Source organism: Podarcis muralis, chromosome 18, assembly GCF_964188315.1.
Source record: "Podarcis muralis chromosome 18, rPodMur119.hap1.1, whole genome shotgun sequence".
Classification (NCBI taxonomy): domain Eukaryota; kingdom Metazoa; phylum Chordata; class Lepidosauria; order Squamata; family Lacertidae; genus Podarcis; species Podarcis muralis.
The window spans coordinates 2,431,585-2,457,664 of NC_135672.1; positions in this window are offsets into that span (position 1 = coordinate 2,431,585).

Sequence of the window (26,080 nt, forward strand, 5' to 3'; positions counted from 1 at the left end):
ACTGGACACAGTACTCCAGGTGAGGTCTGACCAGAGCAGAATACAGTGGCACTATTACTTCCCTTGATCTAGATGCTATACTCCTATTGATGAGGCCCAGAATTGCATTGGCTTTTTTAGCTGCCGCATCACACTGTTGGCTCATGTCAAGTTTGTGGTCAACCAAGACTCCTAGATCCTTTTCACATGTACTGCTCTCAAGCCAGGTGTCACCCATCTTGTATTTGTGCCTCTCATTTTTTTTGCCCAAGTGCAATACTTTACATTTCTCCCTGTTAAAATTCATCTTGTTTGTTTTGGCCCAGTTCTCTAATCTGTCAAGGTCGTTTTGAAGTGTGATCCTGTCCTCTGGGGTGTTAGCCACCCCTCCCAGTTTGGTGTCATCTGCAAATTTGATCAGGATGCCCTTGAGTCCATCATCCAAGTCGTTGATAAAGATGTTGAATAAAACCGGGCCCAAGACAGAACCCTGTGGCACCCCACTAGTCACTCTTCTCCAGGATGAAGAGGAACCATTGATGAGCACCCTTTGGGTTCGGTCAGTCAGCCAGTTACAAATCCACTGAGTGGTAGCATAGTCAAGACCGCATTTTACCAGCTTCTTTACAAGAATATCATGGGGCACCTTGTCAAATGCCTTGCTGAAATCAAGGTAGACTACATCCACTGCGTTCCCTTCATCTACCAGGCTTGTAATTCTGTCAAAAAATGAGATCAGGTTAGTCTGACATGACTTATTTTTCAGAAATCCATGCTGACTATTGGTGATCACAGCATTCCTTTCTAGGTGCTCACAGACTGTTTGCTTAATGATCTGCTCCAGAATCTTCCCTGGTATTGATGTCAGACTGACTGGGCGGTAATTATTTGGGTCCTCTCTTTTCCCCTTTTTGAAAATAGGGACAACATTTGCCCTCCTCCAGTCTGCCGGGACTTCGCCTGTTCTCCAGGAATTCTCAAAGATGACTGCCAGTGGTTCTGAAATCACATCTGCCAGTTCTTTTAATACTCTTGGATGCAGTTCATCTGGCCCTGGAGACTTGAATACATCTAGACTAGCCAAGTATTCTTGTACTATCTCCTTAGTTATTCTGGGCTGTGTTTCCTCTGCTGAATCATTTGCTCCAAATTCTTCAGGTCGGGCATTGTTTTCTTTATCGGAGAAGACTGAGGCAAAGAAGGCATTGAGGAGTTCAGCCCTTTCTGTGTCCCCTGTTTGCATTTCACCATCTTCTCCTCTGAGTGACCCCACGGTTTCTTTGTTCTTCCTTTTGCTACGAACATACCCATAAAAGCCTTTTTTGTTGCTTTTAACCTCTCTAGCAAGCCTGAGTTCCTTTTGTGCTTTAGCTTTTCTGACTTTGTGTCTACACGTGCTGGCTATTTGTTTGAATTCCTCTTTGGTGGTTTCCCCCCTTTTCCATTTTTTGTACACATCCTTTTTTAATCTTAACTCAGTTAAAAGTTCTTTAGATAGCCACCCTGGCTTCTTTAGGCACCTTCCATGTTTCCGTCTCATTGGTATTGCCTGAAGTTGTGCTTTTACTATCTCCCTCTTAACAAACTCCCAGCCATCTTGAACTCCCTTTCCTTTTAGTATTACTGTCCATGGGATCTCACCCAGCACTTCCCTAAGCTTTATGAAGTCGGCTTTCTTAAAGTCGAGAAATTGAGTCCTAGTATGCTTGGCTGCTCCTTTCCGCTGTATAGTAAACTTCAGAAGAGCATGATCACTCGCGCCTAATGATCCTTCCACTTCTACCCCACTAACCAGGTCCTCAACATTGGTTAGGACCAGATCTAAAATGGCTGTTCCTCTTGTTGCTTCTCCCACTTTCTGGACAATGAAGTTGTCTGCAAGGGCAGTGAGGAATCTGTTTGACCTTATGCTCTTGGCTGAGTTTGACATCCAACAAATATCCGGGTAATTGAAGTCCCCCATTACTACTATCTCCCTTCCTTTTGCATGCTTGGCCATCTGTTCCAGGAAGGCATCATCTATGTCCTCCGTTTGGCTTGGGGATCTATAGTAAACTCCCACAATGAGGTCACTGTTATTCTTTTCTCCCTTAATTTTGACCCAAATGCTCTCACTTCGGCTTTGAGGTTCTAAATCTTGGATCTCTTCACAGGTATACACATCCCTGACATATAACGCCACTCCTCCTCCTTTCTTGTCTGGTCTGTTTCTTTGAAATAGATTGTATCCCTCCATTATTACATTCCAATCGTGGGATTTATCCCACCAGGTTTCAGTGATTCCTATTATGTCATATTTAGTTTGCTGTACCAGGAGCTCAAGATCATCTTGTTTATTTCCCATGCTTTGCGCATTAGTGTACAGACATTGAAGTCCATTAATCATTCCCCCGTGTCTCTTATTTAAGGATTTTCTCCTCCCACCACTAGGTCTGCATGCTCTTTGCTCCATTCGGTCTATGACATTTGGATGATCATCTTCATCAATTGATAGACTCCTACCTTCAGGAGCACTGTCTCCCTCCCCCACATTAGTCAGTTTAAAGCCCTCCTGATGAGGTTTCTGAGATTTTTTGCAAAAACATTCCTCCCAACCGTTGTGAGGTGCAGCCCATCGCTTGCCAGAAGTCCATCTTCAAGAAACTGCATTCCGTGATCTAAGAATCCAAACCGTTCCTGTTTGCACCATTTGCGAAGCCAGTTGTTCACTTCCACTATTTTTCCCTCTCTCCCTGGGCCACGTCGTTCAACTGGGAGGACAGATGAGATGACAATTTGTGCATTTAATTGCTTCAATTTCCTGCCCAGAGCCTCGTAATCTCTTTTGATCTTCTGGAGGCTATTGCTTGCAGTGTCATTGGTTCCCACATGAACCAAGAGGAAGGGGTATTTGTCCGTGGGTTTTATGATTCCTTGCAGTCGTTCAGTTACATCTTGGATCTTAGCCCCGGGGAGACAGCACACTTCCCGAGACATCTTGTCAGGCCCACAGATCACTGCTTCTGTTCCCCTCAGTAGGGAATCCCCTATCACCACTACACGCCTCCTCTTAGGTCTGGTCGGGGTTCTTCTGTGAGCTGTCGGTTCCAAGGTCGCCTGGACATTCCCAGAGGACTGCCTTTGCTCCTCGTCTTCATATACCTGATCGACTGTAATGAGGGAGAGATCCTCAAATGGAGTCTGCTCTTTGTCTTCCATGCTAGGGGAAAGGACCTCAAAGCGATTGCGTATTTCTAAACAATCAGAGCGAACCCTGGGCCTCCTACTTCTTTGAGTCACGTTTCTCCATATATCTGGCTCCTGTGTTGGTGAACTAGCCACCTTCTCAGGGGAGTCCCCTGCCTCTTCCTTGGTGGAGACGGTGTGCTCTGTTGCTTCCAAGAAGAGTTCCAGCTCTCTAATTCTTTGGAGTGTAGCTACACGTTCCTCCAGTTCTGTGCACCATGTTTTTCTCCAGCTCTGCAACTGCTGCTTGAGCCATTCAAGACTCCAGAAAGTTTTTGTGATGAAACTTATTCCACTTGGAATAATCAAAATTATAGTCTTCTCATCTTCTGAAAGCTCAGGAGATATTTCTGTAGATTGCATGAGCCTCGGAAAGCAACATGACAATATTAATTGCACTGTGTCTGGGGGGAAAAAGTTGGTGCAGAGAATATTTCCTGTGATGGAGACAGACCGAGTGAAGATGCAGAGCTGGAGAAAGAGGGAGGTGCCTGCCTTGTGCTTCCAAGCTCAGAAGGTAGAGTTGAAAGCCACCCAGATTGGGAAAGCCCAGGCAGTCTGGTCTTGCAAGAGTCTTTGGGTTCTTCTGCTTTGCCTCCTTGGCAGGTAAGAGGAGGAGGAGGCAGAGCCAGAATGAGATCCCTGCTCCTTCTGTTGCTGCTTCTGCTGCTCATGATGTCCTTTGGAGTCTGCAAGAACCACAAGGCGAAATGCCCCTTGAATCTGGTCAGGGATCAAACGGATGCTCGCAATTACTACCGGCCTGGACACTTTTTCATCAGTGGGATCATCTCTCCAAAACGCTTTGTTGAGGAAACGCCATACAACTTTTCTCAGACACCCTTCGCCAGGACTGAAGTGTATGCACTTATATGCAGATGGTTTCATGGTCCTCCACTCCTTATAATGGTTCCTGTTTATCAAGGAAATAGCCCCTTTCTCAGGGCTGGGGAGCCAAGGGCTGGTGTTGCAGGACTACCCTGCCCTGACCATTGGGCTTGCTGTTGGAGGAGCTGGGAGCTGGGGAGGGGTGTCTAGTAAAAGATTCTAGTAAAGGGAGGTGTGCTCATTCGTGTAGTTTCTGATCCAGAATATGGACAAAATTATAATTTTACCACACAGTCAAACCTGCAAGCCACCAGGCCCCATATGTAAGTAAAAGGGGACTGAGGTATTTGGTGCTTCTCTTCTATCAATAAAATGGTCTGTTACCTACCTATAGTCTAGCCCCTTGGAAGAAGCCAAAGACCACTGCAAGAAAAGCAGCCTTTGCAGCAACTTCCCAGTATATCACAATTTTTGAGGGCCCCCTTCATTTCTTACTCATAAAACCACAGTAGAATAGAATCATAGAGTGGTAGAGATGGAAGGGACCCGGAGGAATCTCACCTGAAGCATCCATGACACATGGTCACCTTTGGAGGGAGTCCGTTCCACTGTTGAACAGCTCTGTGTGCTTCAAAGGTGCTGTAATGGAGCAGAGATTTCCAAATTCTTCCTCTATGCTAGACAGGAAAAGATTTGATGTCAATGCAGAAGGATGGAAAAACAAAGAAACAAACAAATATTAATCTTTGTGGATCATATAATGTCCCCACCCCCCTTCATACGAATGCCAGTTGCACTCTGTTTAAAGGGTTCATTTATTGCAGGGAGGCAGCTAGGTTCTACTGGCACATGTTGTCTTTCCTGTTCACCATTCAAGAGATCAACCAGGATCTCAGGCTCTTACCCAACATCACCCTGGGCTACAACATCTATGAGAACTATTTTGATGCAAGGATGACTTCGGACGCCATGCTAGAGCTGCTTGCAGGCAGTGGATGCAATATTCCCAATTATCACTGTGGAGAACAGAATCACCTGCTGGCTGTTCTTGAAAGAAGCAATACTGTCATCTCAAGAGTGATTTCAGCCTTGTCAGGCATCTACAAAATCCCACAGGTAAGTAGTGGGAGAGCATGGAAGCACAGAGAATTCCAACTGTGTAAAATTCTATTTTCTCTTGGGAGGGGTCAAGTGAGGATATTTTTCAAAATGGGAAAATCCTGAGCTATGGATTCAACATCCCTTTTTCAAAACTGAGCCTTTACCAACTTGGCACCTCCAGATGTTTCCGACTAAAACTCCCATCAGCCTCAGCCAGCAGAGATTTAGATATCAGGCAATTCAGATGATTAAATACCCATTATGCTGAAAGTAAAATAAATTGCTGATCTTTGCTTTGCTTGCTAGATCAGTTATGGCTTCACTTCCCAGGTTCTCGAAGGTAAAACCCTGTTCCCTTTTGTCTACCGGATGACTCCCAAAGAGGAAAGTCAGTACCAGGGGATTGTTGAATTGCTCCTGCATTTTGGATGGACGTGGATTGGCCTCTTCACTCCAGACAATGACAGTGGAGAAAGATTTGTGAGCGCTGTGAAACCTCTGCTGCTCAGCAAAGGGATCTGCATTGCTTTATCAAAAAGAGTACCAGAAAATGATCCAGGTCAATTTATCAGGCCTGGGGAACCTTTTTTCCTATGGAGACAAGTTGGGGTATTTGTTTCCTATATAACCAATGCACTAGGTATCATAATACTCCTGTCAATAAACATGGTATATGAGAAGGAAATAGGGGCAAAAGTCTGGATCACAACATCTTTGCTAGAAATCAGAAATGGCTTTTACATCCCTCCAAATTTATTCCAGCACCTCCATGGTTCTCTGTCCTTTGCAATTCAGACCGGAATAAGGAGCAGCAAAGGTGACAAATTGCAGTTCAATCTTAGGGATTATTTCAATCAAGAAACTGGAGCCATTATCCCAAGGGGTGCATGAGAGAGCCCTGTCTCTAGACAGCTATGGCACTTACATCCATGTTCAAGCTGTGGCTCAGGCCTTGCATGCTTTGCTGATGGTGGAGGAAGGAGAGCAATGGGGACCCCAAAGGCTACAGCCGTGGCAGGTATTTCCTTCCCCTTTTTGCAAACTGCAGTCCACACAGATGCTGATCTTGACTGGGGATAGACCTGCAACATATCATAATTACTATTAGTATTAGTAATAGTAGCAGACCGCCCAACATTTCTCTGATGAAAATAGGGACATACCATTCCATAATGAAAATTTTACTGTTGATACCTAGGGCTTTTTTACTGGGGGGTCGGGACTCACTCAAACTCAGTTCTGGCACCTCTCAGGCGGGTACCATTGCCATTCTCAGAGGGAGGTGTTCATGGTGATTTCCGGCACCCTTTTTGCTAGAAATATATCACTGTTTATACCCCACACATCTTTTTGGCTTGCCTCAGCACTCTGGGCAGCTCCCAAAATAAAGAAATTCATACTAAAATATAAAACATATTAAAATTCCCGATACAGGATTGGACGGCTTGTGGGTTGGATAACTCCACATCTGCCAACTTTTCTCCAATGAAGAAAAGGAAAAGTGGGGAATTTCGGGATCAAATGAAAAACTGACTCTAATCCAGGGACATCCCTGGAAAATTGGGGCACTTGCAGGGTCTGTAGTAATAAAAATGGCTGAATAGGAATTCCAGTCTACATGAGATACACCCAGGCCCCAAATCATAAGAGATTGAAGTGAGTAGGACTGAGATATCCATCTTGGCTTCCAGGTTTCTCAGTGCTGGTGCTTTCCCCTGTCATTCCAGCTTCACCCTTTCTTGAGAGAAATCCAGTGTTTGAATACTTCCAGAGGCAGGCTGTGCTTGGATGAGAACTGGGAGCTGCCAGCAGACTTTGATATTGTGAACTGGGTGATCTCTCCCAATAAGTCTTGTGTCGTTATTGGGAATATAAGGAGAGAGACCTCTGCTAGCATAAAGTTCACCATTAACCCAGAAGCCATTGAGTGGCCCAAGAAATTCAACAAGGTAGGGGGAATCACAGAGAGGGGAGGCTAGGAGATCCTGAATATGCTTTTCCTTGAACAACTGCTGCAAAATGACTATATCAGGTTGACCAATGATGTATTGACCGTCCAATAACAGCTGCAACGGCCACTCCTTCTTTCCACAGCAGCTGAGGTAGGAGGGGAATTTGGGATGCTCACAGAAAGCATAGAGCCCAGAGGTCCTCAGAGAAGACACCATTCACAGTTGTTGGTGAAAGATGATAATTTAAAAAAACAACAACCCTATTGTAATATAAGGTTAACGTTAAGAAATGGCATGTAAACTAGAAATAACTAGGGAAATAGATCAGCGACAAGAGGAAACCTTGCATCCCTCAAGAACAGAGTGAGGGAAACCAATATTTGGAAAAGTCATTTTAAATTTATCTAAATTAGTGGTTGAGAGATTATCAGAATCCTGAAAATTGGGGAAATCACATTTCAGACTCCATTGCTATCTTCTTTGAAGATTTTTTAAGCAGGGAAGCAGGTAAACGGAGAAGAGGAATCAGAGTTCTGTGGCGCAAACCTCAGTTGTCCTGAACGAAGAACAAGATATTCTGGTCACCCCAATGGTCAGTGGGGGGTTGAAAGGACCCTGATGAGGGCGTCAAAGGCTGCAGTCCAGAGATCAGTTTCAATTCACCCTATGAGTGAATTACATACCCACAAATACTCCTAACTGTTCCTCTTTGTTGCACCTTCTTGTCTTTCTGGTTAGGCCATGGGTCTGCAAACTTTAAGACAAAAAGAGCCACTTGGACCCGTTTCCGAAGAAAAAACAACAACTGGGAGCCGCAAAACCATTGCGACATTTAAAACAAATATAACACTGTGAACGGCTTACCGTGCTTGACTATTTCCTGAGCGGCTACAAAACTAGCATATGTTGTGGAATTTGCAGACTTCACCCAATTCTTGAAATTATTTTTGCTCCTATCAACCTTCCTCATAAGTTCTGCAATGGCTTTTCGTCTCTCATCTCCATCTGGATATTTTTCAGCAAAGGCTGTGTGTTTATTCTGGAAATGTCTTGCAATATTTGACTTTTTGTTGTTTGCAAATTTCTCACCACATATTAAGCATACTGGTAAACCAGTCTTGCCAGTAGAGAAGGCAAATGATTCTGTCCATGAATCATTAGACATTCTGTTTTCTTCAGAATTTTTTCTTTTCTTGCCTTTATCCATGGCTGGCCTACCGGGGGTCCAAAAGAGGGACGCAACTAGAAATCAGAGGGCCCCATAGCAAAATTTGCTATGCCCAATAATCAATGCCCCAAAATGCCATAGAAAATTAATCAGGGCCCCAGTGTACCATAAATCATAATCAGTGCCTGATGTAAATAATAATTAATAATGAGGGCCCAATGTCATCCTCGTCATTTTAAAATAACTTTTTTGACACTTTTTTATTATTTTTTTGTTTGACCCCTCAGAATTACTCCTCCTCATAGAAATAAAGGTTAAATTAACAAGTTACCTTTTTTTGAGTGTGTGTTCTTCACTCCCCTTCAAAACAGTGACCAGCTTACATGCCCCCTTTCAATGCAGCCTGCTTACAGCCCTCAACCAAAATGGCCGCTCCCGCGACTCCCACGTGCGCCCACAAAGATGGCGCCGACGATTTCCCCTTATCGGTGCCCTTTAAAGAAATGGCCGCCGCAGCTTCAACCCACGCCTAGAGGAGGCTAGAGAGGGAGGAAAGCGGGGGGCGGGGGGGAGGAAAGCAGCGAGGACGGCGGAGAAGGACTGCCGGGAGTGGAATCCCACACACCGCGAGGGGAAGGAAGGGAGAGGGTGCGAGCTGGAACGGGGCAAAGAGGGCGGTCCGATTGGCGGGCAGGGTTGCAGGCACGCCCGGGGATTCCCCTGTTCTCGCGGGGGCAAAAGGCCAGCCCCCGCGAATGGAGTGTGGGAGGGGTTAGCTCGCAACCCCCTCTCCTCTCTAGTTCGGAAATGGCTTTGCGGAACATGCGCCTCCTCCCCTCGCCTCCGCCCCGGAGCCGCGGCAAAGGCGTTAAAGAGCCGCATGCGGCTCCGGAGCCGCAGGTTGCCGACCCCTGGGTTAGGCCGTACCGCGTTCCAGGTGTACAGAGAGATGTCGACCTGGATATGCCAAGGTGGTTCTAGAAGAAAAGCCCGTTTGCTGCTATGCTTGTGCTCGGTGTGCGGAAGGGACCTTCTCCGCCCAGGAAGGTGGGTGACTCCAAGGGGGAAGGTATTTCTGGAGAGAGTAAACACAGGGCAGTAATCCAGTCTCACCCACTTTTTGTGAGATTTCTGCAGACATTGGGGAATGTGGATTCTTCCTCGACATCCATAGGATTAATCAACTTTATTACATCCAGGAAGGGAGTTGAAAGGAGTAGTCATAAGGAAGAAATCTCTGGGGTTGAAAGTGGGCAGCTGTGAGAGGAATGCCCATAAAGCATTCTTTCTTTATTTTTTATACCAAGTCACACCAAAAAGGAAATCATGTTGACATTTATAAAGAGTAATGGACAGGTGATGCAAACCAGCAAATTTTTAATAGCAAAAGCACAATAAAAAATGAACAATACTTCATATGAAAATTATTACAATATAATCAATGGACTGTTTTGATCTCACTACTATGAACATTGCATGGAAGCAACAGAAAACTGCATTTCAAATGTCAAGTTAAAGAGCTGTTTCTTCAGGATTATACAGGACCAAACAATGCAGTTAACAGAAGTGGAGTGCTCATTGCTACTCAGTTTATCCTACATCACAATTTTGCTTTACCTATTTTAACATTCTTATTTACTGAAGTCCACCACAGAGTTTTTCAAAATGTAAAAGAGCACAGATCATTAGGGATGTAACTGATGCTGCAGCCACTCTTTTTCCACTTCCTCAGATGCAGAACATTGCACCAAATGCTCAGAAGATCAGTATCCAAACAAGGACAGAGATCAATGTGTCCCCAAGATTATCATCTTCCTGGCTTATGAAGAATATTTGGGAATGGTGTTAGCTTCCGTTACCCTCTTCTTATCTATAACTGCAGGCATTGTGTTGGGAATCTTCATTAAATACAAGGAAACTCCCATAGTCAAAGCCAACAACCGGGACCTCTCCTACATCCTCCTCGTCTCCCTCCTGCTTTTCTTTTTGTCCTCCTTCCTCTTCATCGGGCGCCCAAGGAAAGAGACCTGCCTTCTCCGACAAACGGCCTTCAGCATCATCTTCTCAGCTGCTGTTTCTTCTGTCTTGGCAAAGACCATCACGGTGGTGCTGGCCTTTCTGGCCACAAAGCCCGGGAACAGGGTGAGGAGATGGCTGGGCAAGAGTCTGGCCAACTCCATTGTCATCTCCTGTTCTGGGGGGCAAGTTCTCATCTGCACCATCTGGCTGGGCTCTTCTCCCCCATTCCCAGAGCCCGACATGCTCTCCCAGCTGGAAGAGATCGTCCTGCAATGCAACGAAGGGTCTGTGGCCATGTTTTACGTTGCCCTCGGCTCCCTGGGCTTCTTGGCTGCCACCTGCTTCACGGTGGCTTTCCTAGCCAGGAAGCTGCCCGGCTCCTTCAACGAAGCCAAGCTGATCACCTTCAGCATGCTGGTCTTCTGCAGCGTTTGGGTCTCTTTTGTGCCCACCTACCTGAGCACCAAGGGCAAGTGCATGGTGGCCGTGCAGATCTTCTCTATGTTGGCCTCCAGTGCTGGGCTTCTGGGCTGCATCTTCCTTCCCAAGTGCTGCATGATTGTGCTGAGGCCTGATCTGAACACAAAGGAGCACCTGACAACCAGAAATTAAGGGGACATCTGATTCTAAAAATATTCCATGTTCCCGATGCCCAGAAGTGCATAAAGGAAACACACTTGCTCATCCATGTTGCTCATTCTTCATCTGTGAAAGAGATTGTGTTCCTTCTTAGCCCAGGTTTTAGGAAGTCCTGTTGACATGAACCGTAAGATGGGAGGAAATGTTTTGCTACCTTGGTTGTCCAAGGACTACAATGAGTCCTGGTCTACTGCCCTTAGTTTGTAAAGTTTTATCATTTAATCATTTTTTGCTTTGAGAAGTTATATTTATCTCACAACAAGATAGGCTGGAGGGAGAGAGGAGTTAGGTTTCTGAGTCTGTTTGCTTTGTCATGACTGCCTATTAACCATATAAATTCTTATATTCAACAATACCATTTGGTTATGCCAGTTCTATGTATTCCATTTTCTATGCTCCATTTCCCACATTTATGCGCTATCATTCATAAGCTCACTTTACATCATTTCGTTCTCCTAAGCTATGTATAATAAACTGAGAAATTCATTTAAGACATCTTCCGTAGTCTGTTGGTTTAATTTCTGTATCGTGTAAGCTCTGCTCCCTGTTCCAAAGAGTAGCAGCTGACCTTAGCCAAGCCTTGACTGCGGTCCAATGAATTTTATTGCACTGGCCAGGGTTAGGGGCGGGCAAGAGGGAAGAGAGTGGAGAGGGAACTCCGGCGCTCACGGGAGTGGCAGGCCGCCTACGCCAATCTGGACGAGTCATTGTGAAAGGAGGTGGGGAGAGTAGAGCTGGGGAAGGCAATGGGTCACGAAAGGCAGCAGTGGAAAGCGGGGAGAGCTGGGGCGAGGTATATTATTATTATATTATATTATATTATATTATATTATATTATATTATATTATATTATATTATATTATTATATTATATTATATTATATTATATTATATTATATTATATTATATTATATTATATTATATTATAATTATTACATTGGGACACGGGTGGTGCTGTGGGTCAAACCACAGAGCCTAGGGCTTGCCGATCAGAAGGTCGGCAGTTGGAATCCCCGCGACGGGGTGAGCTCCTGTTGTTTGGTCCCAGCTCCTACCAACCTAGCAGTTCGAAAGCAAGTCAGAGTGCAAGTAGATAAATAGGTACCACTCCGGCGGGAAGGTAAACGGCATTTCCGTGTACTGCTCTGGTTTGCCAGAATGAGCATGCTGGCCACATGACCCGGAAGCTGTACGCCGGCTCCCTCGGCCAGTAAAGCAAGATGAGCGCCGCAACCCCAGAGTCGGCTACGACTGGACCTAAGGGTCAGGGGTCCCTATTATATTATTATATTATATTATATTATATTATATTATATTATATTATATTATATTATATATTACATATTACTGTATTTTACCATGTAGAACATGCCCCTGTGTATAAGACAACCCCTATTTTTGGGAACTGAAAATTAAGAAAAAGGGGAGGGTCCCATTTTACTCGTCTCATACACGGAAAAGTACGATATATTATATTATGTTATGTTATGTTGTGTTATGTTATGTTATGTTATGTTATGTTTTATGTTATTATGCAGAGTGATTCATAATGCAGTATACAGTTTCAACACAATATAAAAGAGAATATAATATATCTCATGTTACCTGTGACAGAATTGTAGGGGAATGTTTAAAGTATTTTAGAAACAGTCAGAGATGTTCTATGTGTGCACCCTTTGTCACACGACACACATCACAATCGAAAATGCCGTTGCACAACAAACTCCGTTTTGCTCAATTCAAGAACCCAAAACGCCTTCTCCACTGCAGACGCAGCCATTTCGCCTGACTAGTCACGTGACACGCGCACCATCAAATCCATCATTTTATGAGTACATCTACCTCACGGTTCGCAGCTGTTTTCCGTGTCGGCGCCTGTCTTACAGGATCTGGAAAATGTATATTTCATTATGAATCACCCTGTATTATATTATTTCAGTGTCCAATCACAGCATTACTATAGGATTTTTCATTTCAATCAATCAAATCTTTATTACGGTAGTAGACCAGCATCAGTAGGGTGGGGTACAGTCATTTCCAAACTAAAACGTAAAGCTAAAAAATATTAAAACACAAAGTATACATAAAAGTCTAAAAGAAGCGAAAAGAGGGGTTTGGGAGCATTAAACAGATGTGGAAGAGCATAAAAGGTTCGTATATAAAAGACTCTGGCCCTCCATTTCCAGGGCACTCTGAGATGAGTGTTCATTCAATCTAGTGTCACAACAACCACCATTTCTTTCTACCCCACCATCTGGCTTGGTTTCCCCAGCCACTCAGGGCGGCTCCCAATAGAATATGAAAAACACGATAAATACATCCAACATTGCAAACTTCCCTGAACAGGGCTACCTTCAGGTGTCTTCTAAAAGTCAGGTAGTCGTTTCTTTCCTTGACATCGGCTGGGAGGACGTTGCACAGGGCGGGCGCCACCACCAAGAAGGCCCTCTGCCTGGTTCCCTCTTTGTGGCGCAGGTCATCATCCGATGAATTGGGAGCGTCATTTATTTCTGTGTTCATAATTAAAGAAAACGTGCATTTTAAAAGTATTGCACCTTGATTGTAATATTAAGAATGCACTTAAAATTACTACTCACAACAATGAATAAGTGATTGAAATGCACACATAGTTAAGCAGCATAAATATGTGTGAACAATGTTCTTAAAAACATTTGTTAACCAAGTCTAATATTACTATCTTGTTGTGATTATTGTTACTTTTATTGCTACTAATCCCAGTGGCTTACAAGACTGAGCTCCATTCTGCCTTGGTCAGACGCCACCTGGAATACTGTGTCCAGTTCTGGGCACCACAATTTAAGAAGGATGTTGACCAATGGGAAGAAACCCCTCCAGAGAGATGCTGGTTCAGAGAGCCCCCTGACCTTAGACTACGAAGCCTCTGAGGGCGTGCAGAGTGCAAATCCCCCAGGGGCCCCTCTCTCTCCCAGGCTCACCTGGGGGCCCTGCCCCTGCCAGCCTCTCTGGCCTCTGAGGGCGTGCAGAGTGCAGATCCCCCCAGGGGCCCCTCTCTCTCCCAGGCTCACCTGGGGGCCCCGTCCCTGCCAGCCTCTCCGGCCTCTGAGGGCGTGCAGAGTGCAAATCCCCCCAGGGGCCCCTCTCTCTCCCGGGATCACCTGGGGGCCCTGCCCCTGCCAGCCTCTCCGGCCTCTGAAGGCGTGCAGAGTGCAGATCCCCCCAGGGGCCCCTCTCTCTCCCGGGCTCACCTGGGGGTCCTGCCCCTGCCAGCCTCCCCGGCCTCTGAGGGCATGCAGAGTGCAGATCCCCCCAGGGGCCCCTCTCTCTCCTGGGGGCCCTGCCCCTGCCAGCCTCCCCGGCCCCTGAGGGCGTGCAGAGTGCAAATCCCCCCAGGGGCCCCTCTCTCTCCCGGGCCCACCTGGGGGCCCTGCCCCTGCCAGCCTCTCTGGCCTCTGAGGGCGTGCAGAGTGCAGATTCCCCCAGGGGCCCCTCTCTCTCCCGGGCTCACCTAGGGGCCCTGCCCCTGCCAGCCTCCCCGGCCTCTGAGGGCGTGCAGAGTGCAGATCCCCCAGGGGCCCCTCTCTCTCCCGGGCTCACCTGGGGGCCCTGCCCCTGCCAGCCTCTCTGGCCTCTGAGGGCGTGCAGAGTGCAAATCCCCCCAGGGGCCCCTCTCTCTCCCGGGCCCACCTGGGGGCCCTGCCCCTGCCAGCCTCTCTGGCCTCTGAGGGCGTGCAGAGTGCAGATCCCCCCAGGGGCCCCTGCCCCTGCCAGCCTCTCCGGCCTCTGAAGGCGTGCAGAGTGCAAATCCCCCCAGGGGCCCCTCTCTCTCCCGGGCTCACCTGGGGGCCCTGCCCCTGCCAGCCTCTCTGGCCTCTGAGGGCGTGCAGAGTGCAAATCCCCCCAGGGGCCCCTCTCTCTCCTGGGCTCACCTGGGGGCCCTGCCCCTGCCAGCCTCTCTGGCCTCTGAAGGCGTGCAGAGTGCAAATCCCCCCAGGGGCCCCTCTCTCTCCCGGGCTCACCTGGGGGCCCTGCCCCTGCCAGCCTCTCCGGCCTCTGAGGGCGTGCAGAGTGCAGATCCCCCCAGGGGCCCCTCTCTCTCCCAGGCCCACCTGGGGGTCCTGCCCCTTCCAGCCTCTCCGGCCTCTGAGGGTGTGCAGAGTGCAGATCCCCCCAGGGGCCCCTCTCTCTCCCGGGCCCACCTGGGGGTCCTGCCCCTTCCAGCCTCTCCGGCCTCTGAGGGCGTGCAGAGTGCAAATCCCCCCAGGGGCCCCTCTCTCTCCCGGGCTCACCTGGGGGTCTTGCCCCTGCCAGCCTCTCTGGCCTCTGAGGGCGTGCAGAGTGCAAATCCCCCCAGGGGCCCCTCTCTCTCCCAGGCCCACCTGGGGGTCCTGCCCCTTCCAGCCTCTCCGGCCTCTGAGGGTGTGCAGAGTGCAGATCCCCCCAGGGGCCCCTCTCTCTCCCGGGCCCACCTGGGGGTCCTGCCCCTTCCAGCCTCTCCGGCCTCTGAGGGCGTGCAGAGTGCAAATCCCCCCAGGGGCCCCTCTCTCTCCCGGGCTCACCTGGGGGCCCTGCCCCTGCCAGCCTCTCCGGCCTCTGAGGGCGTGCAGAGTGCAGATCCCCCCAGGGGCCCCTCTCTCTCCCGGGTTCACCTGGGGGCCCTGCCCCTGCCAGCCTCCCTGGCCTCTGAAGGCGTGCAGAGTGCAAATCCCCCCAGGGGCCCCTCTCTCTCCCGGGCTCACCTGGGGGCCCTGCCCCTGCCAGCCTCCCTGGCCTCTGAGGGCGTGCAGAGTGCAGATCCCCCCAGGGGCCCCTCTCTCTCCCGGGCTCACCTGGGGGTCCTGCCCCTGCCAGCCTCCCTGGCCTCTGAGGGCGTGCAGAGTGCAGATCCCCCCAGGGGCCCCTCTCTCTCCCGGGCTCACCTGGGGGCCCTGCCCCTGCCAGCCTCCCTGGCCTCTGAGGGCGTGCAGAGTGCAGATCCCCCCAGGGGCCCCTCTCTCTCCCGGGCTCACCTGGGGGTCCTGCCCCTGCCAGCCTCTCCGGCCTCTGAGGGCGTGCAGAGTGCAAATCCCCCCAGGGGCCCCTCTCTCTCCTGGGCTCACCTGGGGGTCCTGCCCCTGCCAGCCTCTCTGGCCTCTGAGGGCGTGCAGAGTGCAGATCCCCCCAGGGGCCCCTCTCTCTCCCGGGTTCACCTGGGGGCCCTGCCCCTGCCAGCCTCCCTGGCCTCTGAAGGCGTGCAGAGTGCAAATCCCCCCAGGGGCCCCTCTCTCTCCTGGGGGCCCTGCCCCTGCCAGCCTCTCCGGCCTCTGAGGGCGTGCAGAGTGCAGATCCCCCCAGGGGCCCCCCTCTCTCCCGGGCTCACCTGGGGGCCCTGCCCCTGCCAGCCTCTCTGGCCTCTGAGGGCGTGCAGAGTGCAGATCCCCCCAGGGGCCCCTGCCCCTGCCAGCCTCTCCGGCCTCTGAAGGCGTGCAGAGTGCAAATCCCCCCAGGGGCCCCTCTCTCTCCCGGGCTCACCTGGGGGCCCTGCCCCTGCCAGCCTCTCTGGCCTCTGAGGGCGTGCAGAGTGCAAATCCCCCCAGGGGCCCCTCTCTCTCCCGGGCTCACCTGGGGGCCCTGCCCCTGCCAGCCTCTCTGGCCTCTGAAGGCGTGCAGAGTGCAAATCCCCCCAGGGGCCCCTCTCTCTCCCGGGCTCACCTGGGGGCCCTGCCCCTGCCAGCCTCTCTGGCCTCTGAGGGCGTGCAGAGTGCAAATCCCCCCAGGGGCCCCTCTCTCTCCCGGGCTCACCTGGGGGTCCTGCCCCTTCCAGCCTCTCCGGCCTCTGAGGGTGTGCAGAGTGCAGATCCCCCCAGGGGCCCCTCTCTCTCCCGGGCTCACCTGGGGGCCCTGCCCCTGCCAGCCTCTCCGGCCTCTGAGGGCGTGCAGAGTGCAAATCCCCCCAGGGGCCCCTCTCTCTCCCGGACTCACCTGGGGGCCCTGTCCCTGCCAGCCTCTCCGGCCTCTGAGGGCGTGCAGAGTGCAGATCCCCCCAGGGGCCCCTCTCTCTCCTGGGGCCCCTGTCCCTGCCAGCCTCTCCGGCCTCTGAGGGCGTGCAGAGTGCAAATCCCCCCAGGGGCCCCTCTCTCTCCCGGGCTCACCTGGGGGCCCTGCCCCTGCCAGCCTCTCCGGCCTCTGAGGGCGTGCAGAGTGCAAATCCGCCCAGGGGCCCCTCTCTCTCCCGGGCTCACCTGGGGGCCCTGCCCCTGCCAGCCTCTCCGGCCTCTGAGGGCGTGCAGAGTGCAGATCCCCCCAGGGGCCCCTCTTCTCCCGGGCCCACCTGGGGGTCCTGCCCCTTCCAGCCTCTCCGGCCTCTGAGGGTGTGCAGAGTGCAGATCCCCCCAGGGGCCCCTCTCTCTCCCGGGCTCACCTGGGGGCCCTGCCCCTGCCAGCCTCTCCGGCCTCTGAGGGCGTGCAGAGTGCAAATCCGCCCAGGGGCCCCTCTCTCTCCCGGGCTCACCTGGGGGCCCTGCCCCTGCCAGCCTCTCTGGCCTCTGAGGGCGTGCAGAGTGCAGATCCCCCCAGGGGCCCCTCTCTCTCCTGGGGGCCCTGCCCCTGCCAGCCTCTCTGGCCTCTGAGGGCGTGCAGAGTGCAGATCCCCCCAGGGGCCCCTGCCCCTGCCAGCCTCTCCGGCCTCTGAAGGCGTGCAGAGTGCAAATCCCCCCAGGGGCCCCTCTCTCTCCCGGGCTCACCTGGGGGCCCTGCCCCTGCCAGCCTCTCTGGCCTCTGAGGGCGTGCAGAGTGCAAATCCCCCCAGGGGCCCCTCTCTCTCCCGGGCTCACCTGGGGGCCCTGCCCCTGCCAGCCTCTCTGGCCTCTGAAGGCGTGCAGAGTGCAAATCCCCCCAGGGGCCCCTCTCTCTCCCGGGCTCACCTGGGGGCCCTGCCCCTGCCAGCCTCTCTGGCCTCTGAGGGCGTGCAGAGTGCAGATCCCCCCAGGGGCCCCTCTCTCTCCCGGGGGCCCTGCCCCTGCCAGCCTCTCCGGCCTCTGAGGGCGTGCAGAGTGCAGATCCCCCCAGGGGCCCCTCTCCTCCCGGGCTCACCTGGGGGCCCCGTCCCTGCCACCCTTCCCGGCCTCTGAGGGCGTGCAGAGTGCAGATCCCCCCAGGGGCCCCTCTCTCTCCCGGACTCACCTGGGGGCCCCGTCCCTGCCAGCCTCTCCGGCCTCTGAGGGCGTGCAGAGTGCAGATCCCCCCGGGGGCCCCTCTCTCTCCCGGGCTCACCTGGGGGCCCTGCCCCTGCCAGCCTCTCCGGCCTCTGAGGGCGTGCAGAGTGCAAATCCCCCCAGGGGCCCCTCTCTCTCCTGGGGGCCCTGCCCCTGCCAGCCTCTCCGGCCTCTGAGGGCGTGCAGAGTGCAGATCCCCCCAGGGGCCCCTATCTCTCCCGGGCTCACCTGGGGGTCCTGCCCCTTCCAGCCTCTCTGGCCTCTGAGGGCGTGCAGAGTGCAAATCCCCCCAGGGGCCCCTCTCTCTCCCGGGCTCACCTGGGGGCCCTGTCCCTGCCAGCCTCTCTGGCCTCTGAGGGCGTGCAGAGTGCAAATCCCCCCAGGGGCCCCTCTCTCTCCCGGGCTCACCTGGGGGCCCTGCCCCTGCCAGCCTCTCTGGCCTCTGAGGGCGTGCAGAGTGCAAATCCCCCCAGGGGCCCCTCTCTCTCCTGGGGGCCCTGCCCCTGCCAGCCTCTCCGGCCTCTGAGGGCGTGCAGAGTGCAGATCCCCCCCGGGGCCCCTCTCTCTCCCGGGCCCACCTGGGGGCCCTACCCCTGCCAGCCTCCCCGGCCTCTGAGGGCGTGCAGAGTGCAGATCCCCCCAGGGGCCCCTCTCTCTCCCGGGCCCACCTGGGGGCCCTGCCCCTGCCAGCCTCCCCGGCCTCTGAGGGCGTGCAGAGTGCAGATCCCCCCAGGGGCCCCTCTCTCTCCCGGGCCCACCTGGGGGCCCTGCCCCTGCCAGCCTCTCCGGCCTCTGAGGGCGTGCAGAGTGCAAATCCCCCCAGGGGCCCCTCTCTCTCCCGGGCCCACCTGGGGGCCCTGCCCCTGCCAGCCTCTCCAGCCTCTGAGGGCGTGCAGAGTGCAAATCCCCCCAGGGGCCCCTCTCTCTCCTGCGGTCCCTATCCCTGCCAGCCTCTCCGGCCTCTGAGGGCGTGCAGAGTGCAAATCCCCCCAGGGGCCCCTCTCTCTCCCGGGCTCACCTGGGGGCCCTGCCCCTGCCAGCCTCTCTGGCCTCTGAGGGCGTGCAGAGTGCAAATCCCCCCAGGGGCCCCTCTCTCTCCCGGGCTCACCTGGGGGCCCTGCCCCTGCCAGCCTCTCTGGCCTCTGAAGGCGTGCAGAGTGCAAATCCCCCCAGGGGCCCCTCTCTCTCCCGGGCTCACCTGGGGGCCCTGCCCCTGCCAGCCTGTGTGGCCTCTGAGGGCGTGCAGAGTGCAGATCCCTCCAGGGGCCCCTCTCTCTCCCGGGCCCACCTGGGGGTCCTGCCCCTTCCAGCCTCTCCGGCCTCTGAGGGTGTGCAGAGTGCAGATCCCCCCAGGGGCCACTCTCTCTCCCGGGCCCACCTGGGGGTCCTGCCCCTTCCAGCCTCTTCGGCCTCTGAGGGTGTGCAGAGTGCAGATCCCCCCAGGGGCCCCTCTCTCTCCCGGGCTCACCTGGGGGCCCTGCCTCTGCCAGCCTCTCCGGCCTCTGAGGGCGTGCAGAGTGCAAATCCCCCCAGGGGCCCCTCTCTCTCCCGGGCTCACCTGGGGGCCCTGCCCCTGCCAGCCTCTCCGGCCTCTGAGGGCGTGCAGAGTGCAGATCCCCCCAGGGCCTACTCTCTCTCCCGGGCCCACCTGGGGGCCCTGCCCCTGCCAGCCTCTCCGGCCTCTGAGGGCGTGCAGAGTGCAAATCCCCCCAGGGGCCCCTCTCTCTCCTGGGGGCCCTATCCCTGCCAGCCTCTCCGGCCTCTGAGGGCGTGCAGAGTGCAAATCCCCCCAGGGGCCCCTCTCTCTCCTGGGGGTCTTGCCCCTGCCAGCCTCTCTGGCCTCTGAGGGCGTGCAGAGTGCAGATCCCACCTAGGGGCCCCTCTCTCCCCCGGGCTCACCTGGGGGCCCTGCCCCTGCCAGCCTCTCTGGCCTCTGAGGGCGTGCAGAGTGCAGATCCCCCCAGGGGCCCCTCTCTCTCCCGGGCTCACCTGGGGGCCCTGCCCCTGCCAGCCTCTCCGGCCTCTGAGGGCGTGCAGAGTGCATATCCCCCCAGGGGCCCCTCTCCTCCCGGGCTCACCTGGGGGCCCTCCCCCTGCCAGCCTCTCCGGCCTCTGAGGGCGTGCAGAGTGCAGATCCCCCCAGGGGCCCCTCTCTCTCCTGGGGGCCCTCCCCCTGCCAGCCTCTCCGGCCTCTGAGGGCGTGCAGAGTGCAGATCCCCCCAGGGGTCCCTCTCTCTCCTGGGGGCCCGGCCCCTGCCAGCCTCTCCGGCCTCTGAGGGCGTGCAGAGTGCAAATCCCCCCAGGGGCCCCTCTCTCTCCTGGGCTCACCTGGGGGCCCTGCCCCTGCCAGCCTCTCCGGCCTCTGAGGGCGTGCAGAGTGCAGATCCCCCCAGGGGCCCCTCTCTCTCCCGGGCTCACCTGGGGGCCCTGCCCCTGCCAGCCTCTCCGGCCTCTGAGGGCGTGCAGAGTGCAGATCCCCCCAGGGGCCCCTCTCTCTCCTGGGGGCCCTCCCCCTGCCAGCCTCTCCGGCCTCTGAGGGCGTGCAGAGTGCAGATCCCCCCAGGGGTCCCTCTCTCTCCTGGGGGCCCGGCCCCTGCCAGCCTCTCCGGCCTCTGAGGGCGTGCAGAGTGCAAATCCCCCCAGGGGCCCCTCTCTCTCCTGGGCTCACCTGGGGGCCCTGCCCCTGCCAGCCTCTCCGGCCTCTGAGGGCGTGCAGAGTGCAGATCCCCCCAGGGGCCCCTCTCTCTCCCGGGCTCACCTGGGGGCCCTGCCCCTGCCAGCCTCTCCGGCCTCTGAGGGCGTGCAGAGTGCAGATCCCCCCAGGGGCCCCTCTCTCTCCTGGGCTCTCTTGGGGGCCCGTGCCCTGCCAGCCTCTCCGGCCTCTGAGGGCGTGCAGAGTGCAGATCCCCCCAGGGGCCCCTCTCTCTCCCAGGCTCACCTGGGGGCCCTGCCCCTGCCAGCCTCACCGGCCTCTGAGGGCGTGCAGAGTGCAGATCCCCCCAGGGGCCCCTCTCTCTCCCGGGCTCACCTGGGGGCCCTGCCCCTGCCAGCCTCTCCGGCCTCTGAGGGCGTGCAGAGTGCAGATCCCCCCAGGGGCCCCTCTCTCTCCTGGGGGCCCTGCCCCTGCCAGCCTCTCTGGCCCTTGGGGGACTCTGGCAGGCGCTGGTGTCCCTGGAGGACGAGGAGGGTCACTTGGCCGGGCCTTTCTCTGCCCTCGGAGGGGAAGGGGCCACCTTCCAAAGGCCCTGCAACTCCCGCCAGCCTCTGCCAGCCTGGTCCACACTGGGAGGGGGGGCAGACTTCCCAGCATGCACTGCCAGCTCTGCCAGGCCAATGGTCGATTCCCAGCCTCAATAAATTTGAAATTTGCTGGTTTTTCCAGTGTATAACCAAATCAATCAATCTCAAGGTGTCTTTTGTTCGGTTTCACTATTTAGCTTTATGGATAAATTAACCTCTATTAGGTTTCATTTCCCCTCACATCCTTCTTCCCAGCATGCTTTGCTGCCCCTTCTTCTCACAAACAAGGGTCCTGTTTCCTGTAATTGAAATTTACCCTTTTTCCAGTGTATAACTGAATGAATAAATCCCAAGATGTCTTCTGTTAGGCTTCACTTATTAGCTTTATTGATAAATTATCCTTTATTAGGTTTCATTTCATTTCCCTCACGTCCTTCTTCCCAGCATGCTTTGCTGCCCATTCTTCTCACAAACAAGGATCCTGTTTCCTGTAATTGAAATTTACCCTTTTTCCAGTGTATAACTGAATGAATAAATCCCAAGATGTCTTTTGTTCGGTTTCACTCATTAGCTTTATTGGTAAATTATCCTTTATTAGGTTTCATTTCATTTCCCTCACGTCCTTCTTCCCAGCATGCTTTGCTGCCCCTTCTTCTCACAAACAAGGGTCCTGTTTCCTGTAATTGAAATTTACCCTTTTTCCAATGTATAACTGAATGAATAAATCCCAAGATGTCTTCTGTTAGGCTTCACTTATTAGCTTTATTGGTAAATTATCCTTTATTCGGTTTCATTTCATTTCCCTCACGTCCTTCTTCCCAGCATGCTTTGCTGCCCATTCTTCTCACAAACAAGGGTCCTGTTTCTTATCATTTTATTTTTCTCTTATTCTTCCATTTAAACTTGATGGAGGGGCAGAGCGATGGAGAAAGAGAGAAGGCTTTTCCTCACAGCCTTTCCCTCGCCCTTCCCAGGCTGCCCTGCGCAACCTTCCTCCTGGCCTGCTAATAAACTAATAACAACCAATTATTATACTCATAAACCCCCATAACCCAGGAAGTCGCGAAGAGACCTCGTCCTTTTCCTCATGCCCTGGGAGGCACCTAGAACGGCTTCCCCCTTTTCCCGACCTCCAGCGGCTCCTGCGCCCTGGACAACAGAGGCCAAAATGGCGCTGGCCACCCGCCAGTTGTTTTACCTGCAATTTAGAGCTCCCAAAATGCTTTAAATGCATGTTGTGGCTGTGATTTTTATAGTGCTTTTAATATTCTGTTGGGAGCTGCCCAGAGTGGCCTGGGAAACCATTATTATTATTATTATTATTATTATTATTATTATTATTATTATTATTATTATTATTTCACCGCCTTGATTGCAATGAAACCTAAAGCAGACCCATTGAAATGCAATTCTTAACTTCGTTTCGGGTTTACACCAACCATTCTTCTTTTCGCAGTTGAGACTGACCATTCACTTTGGTCTGATTGGTACCTGATTGATAAACTCACTCTTCAACGTCATCTGAATCTCTGTAACCCGACGTTAAGAAATGGCATGTAAACTAGAACTAACGAGGGGAATCCCATTTCAGACTCCATTGCCATTTTCTTTGAAGATTTATTCAGCAGGGAATCAGGTCAACGGAGAAGAGGAATCAGAGTTCTGTGGCGCAAAACTATGCCCTCGGCTCCCTGGGCTTCTTGGCTGCCACCTGCTTCACGGTGGCTTTCCTAGCCAGGAAGCTGCCCGGCTCCTTCAACGAAGCCAAGCTGATCACCTTCAGCATGCTGGTCTTCTGCAGCGTTTGGGTCTCTTTTGTGCCCACCTCCCTGAGCACCAAGGGCAAGGACATGGTGGCCGTGCAGATCTTCTCTATGTTGGCCTCCAGTGCTGGGCTTCTGGGCTGCATCTTCCTTCCCAAGTGCTACATGATTGTGCTGAGGCCTGATCTGAACACAAAGGAGCACCTGACAACCAGAAATTAAGGGGACATATGATTCTTAAAATAGTCCATGTTCCCGATGCCCAGAAGTGCATAAAGGAAACACACTTGCTCATCCATGTTGCTCCTTCTCCATCTGTGAAAGAGATTGTGTTCCTTCTTAGCCCAGGTTTTGTGTAGTCCTGTTGACATGAACCGTAAGATGGGAGGAAATGTTTTGCTACCTTGCTTTGCCAAGGACTACAATGAGCCCTGGTCTACTGCCCTTAGTTTGTAAAGTTTTATCATTTAATCATTTTTTGCTCTGAGAAGTTATATTTATCTCACAACAAGATAGGCTGGAGGGAGAGAGGAGTTAGGTCTTTGAGTGTGATTCCTTTGTCCTAACTACCTATTAACCATATCAATTCTGATATTCAACAATAGTTTCTAGTTATGTCATTTCTATTTATTGAATTTTCTCCATTTTCTACATGTATGCTGTATCATTCACAAGTACACTTCACGTCATTTCGTTCTCCTAAGCTTTGTATATCAATAAACTGAGAAATTCATTTAAGACATCTTCCGTAGTCTGTTGGTTTAATTTCTGTATTGTGTAAGCTCTGCTCTCTGTTCCAAAAAGTAGCAACTGACCTTAGCCAAGCCTTGACTGGAGACCAATGGGTTTATTACACTGGCCTGGATGTGACATGTTGTGCACTGATGTTGAGTGGATCACCAGATTACGAGTGAGCAAGCAACAAGTTTAGCATTGGAGGAAAGCAATGAGACGATGCCAGATAAGTTGTATTCCCTGCCTGCCAAACCTTTTAAGAGGAGGCATCTTATGCTCAGTCAGGAAGGAATAGGGAGAGGCCTCCGCCTCCAACTCAGGTTCCTCCCATTCACGTCCCCATTATAGAGCAAAGCCAAGATCAAAAGGGCAAGTAAAAATAATTTACAGATCAGCCACTGACAAAGCATTTATATTAATTAGTCAAGATTGCATCCTACCTAAACTTTCATCACTTCAAATTGGTGGAAACTCTCATTCTTATTACGATTCAACTTGTAGCATTCCAATGAAGGGTGCTATATAAATTTAAGCTGGGAGCAGCCTCTGGCTTGACTTATTTCATTATTCTTACTAATATTAATAAGTAATAAAGTATGAATTTGGGGGGGGAGGGGAATACATTACATTAGTGTCCAGTCATTGCATTTCTATAGGATACTTCATTTCAATCAATCAATCAAATCTTTATTACAGTAGTAGACCAGCATCAGTAGAGTGGGGTACAATCATTTTCAGTCTGTAAAACGTTTCGGAAAGCGAAAAAGTATTTAACACAAAGTATATATAAAAGTCTAAAAGACGCTAAAAGAAGGGTTTGGGAGCATTAAACAGATGTGGAAGAGCATAAAAGGTTAGTATATAAAGACTATGGCCACCAATTTACAGAGCACTCTGATATGAGTGTTCATTAAATCTAGCACAGGGGTCTGCAACCTTTAAGACAAAAAGAGCCACTTGGACCCGTTTCCGAAGAAAAAACAACAACTGGGAGCCGCAAAACCATTGCGACATTTAAAACAAATATAACACTGTGAACGGCTTACCGTGCTTGACTATTTCCTGAGCGGCTACAAAACTAGCATATGTTGTGGAATTTGCAGACTTCACCCAATTCTTGAAATTATTTTTGCTCCTATCAACCTTCCTCATAAGTTCTGCAATGGCTTTTCGTCTCTCATCTCCATCTGGATATTTTTCAGCAAAGGCTGTGTGTTTATTCTGGAAATGTCTTGCAATATTTGACTTTTTGTTGTTTGCAAATTTCTCACCACATATTAAGCATACTGGTAAACCAGTCTTGTCAGTAGAGAAGGCAAATGATTCTGTCCATGTATCATTAGACATTCTGTTTTCTTCAGAAATTTTTCTTTTCTTGCCTTTATCCATGGCTGGCCTACCGGGGGTCCAAAAGAGGGACGCAACTAGAAATCAGAGGGCCCCATAGCAAAATTTGCTATGCCCAATAATCAATGCCCCAAAATGCCATAGAAAATTAATCAGGGCCCCAGTGTACCATAAATCATAATCAGTGCCTGATGTAAATAATAATTAATAATGAGGGCCCAATGTCATCCTCGTCATTTTAAAATAACTTTTTTGACACTTTTTTATTATTTTTTTGTTTGACCCCTCAGAATTACTCCTCCTCATAGAAATAAAGGTTAAATTAACAAGTTACCTTTTTTTGAGTGTGTGTTCTTCACTCCCCTTCAAAACAGTGACCAGCTTACATGCCCCCTTTCAATGCAGCCTGCTTACAGCCCTCAACCAAAATGGCCGCTCCCGCGACTCCCACGTGCGCCCACAAAGATGGCGCCGACGATTTTCCCTTATCGGTGCCCTTTAAAGAAATGGCCGCCGCAGCTTCAACCCACGCCTAGAGGAGGCTAGAGAGGGAGGAAAGCGGGGGGCGGGGGGGAGGAAAGCAGCGAGGACGGCGGAGAAGGACTGCCGGGAGTGGAATCCCACACACCGCGAGGGGAAGGAAGGGAGAGGGTGCGAGCTGGAACGGGGCAAAGAGGGCGGTCCGATTGGCGGGCAGGGTTGCAGGCACGCCCGGGATTCCCCTGTTCTCGCGGGGGCAAAAGGCCAGCCCCCGCGAATGGAGTGTGGGAGGGGTTAGCTCGCAACCCCCTCTCCTCTCTAGCTCGGAAATGGCTTTGCGGAACATGCGCCTCCTCCCCTCGCCTCCGCCCCGGAGCCGCGGCAAAGGCGTTAAAGAGCCGCATGCGGCTCCGGAGCCGCAGGTTGCCGACCC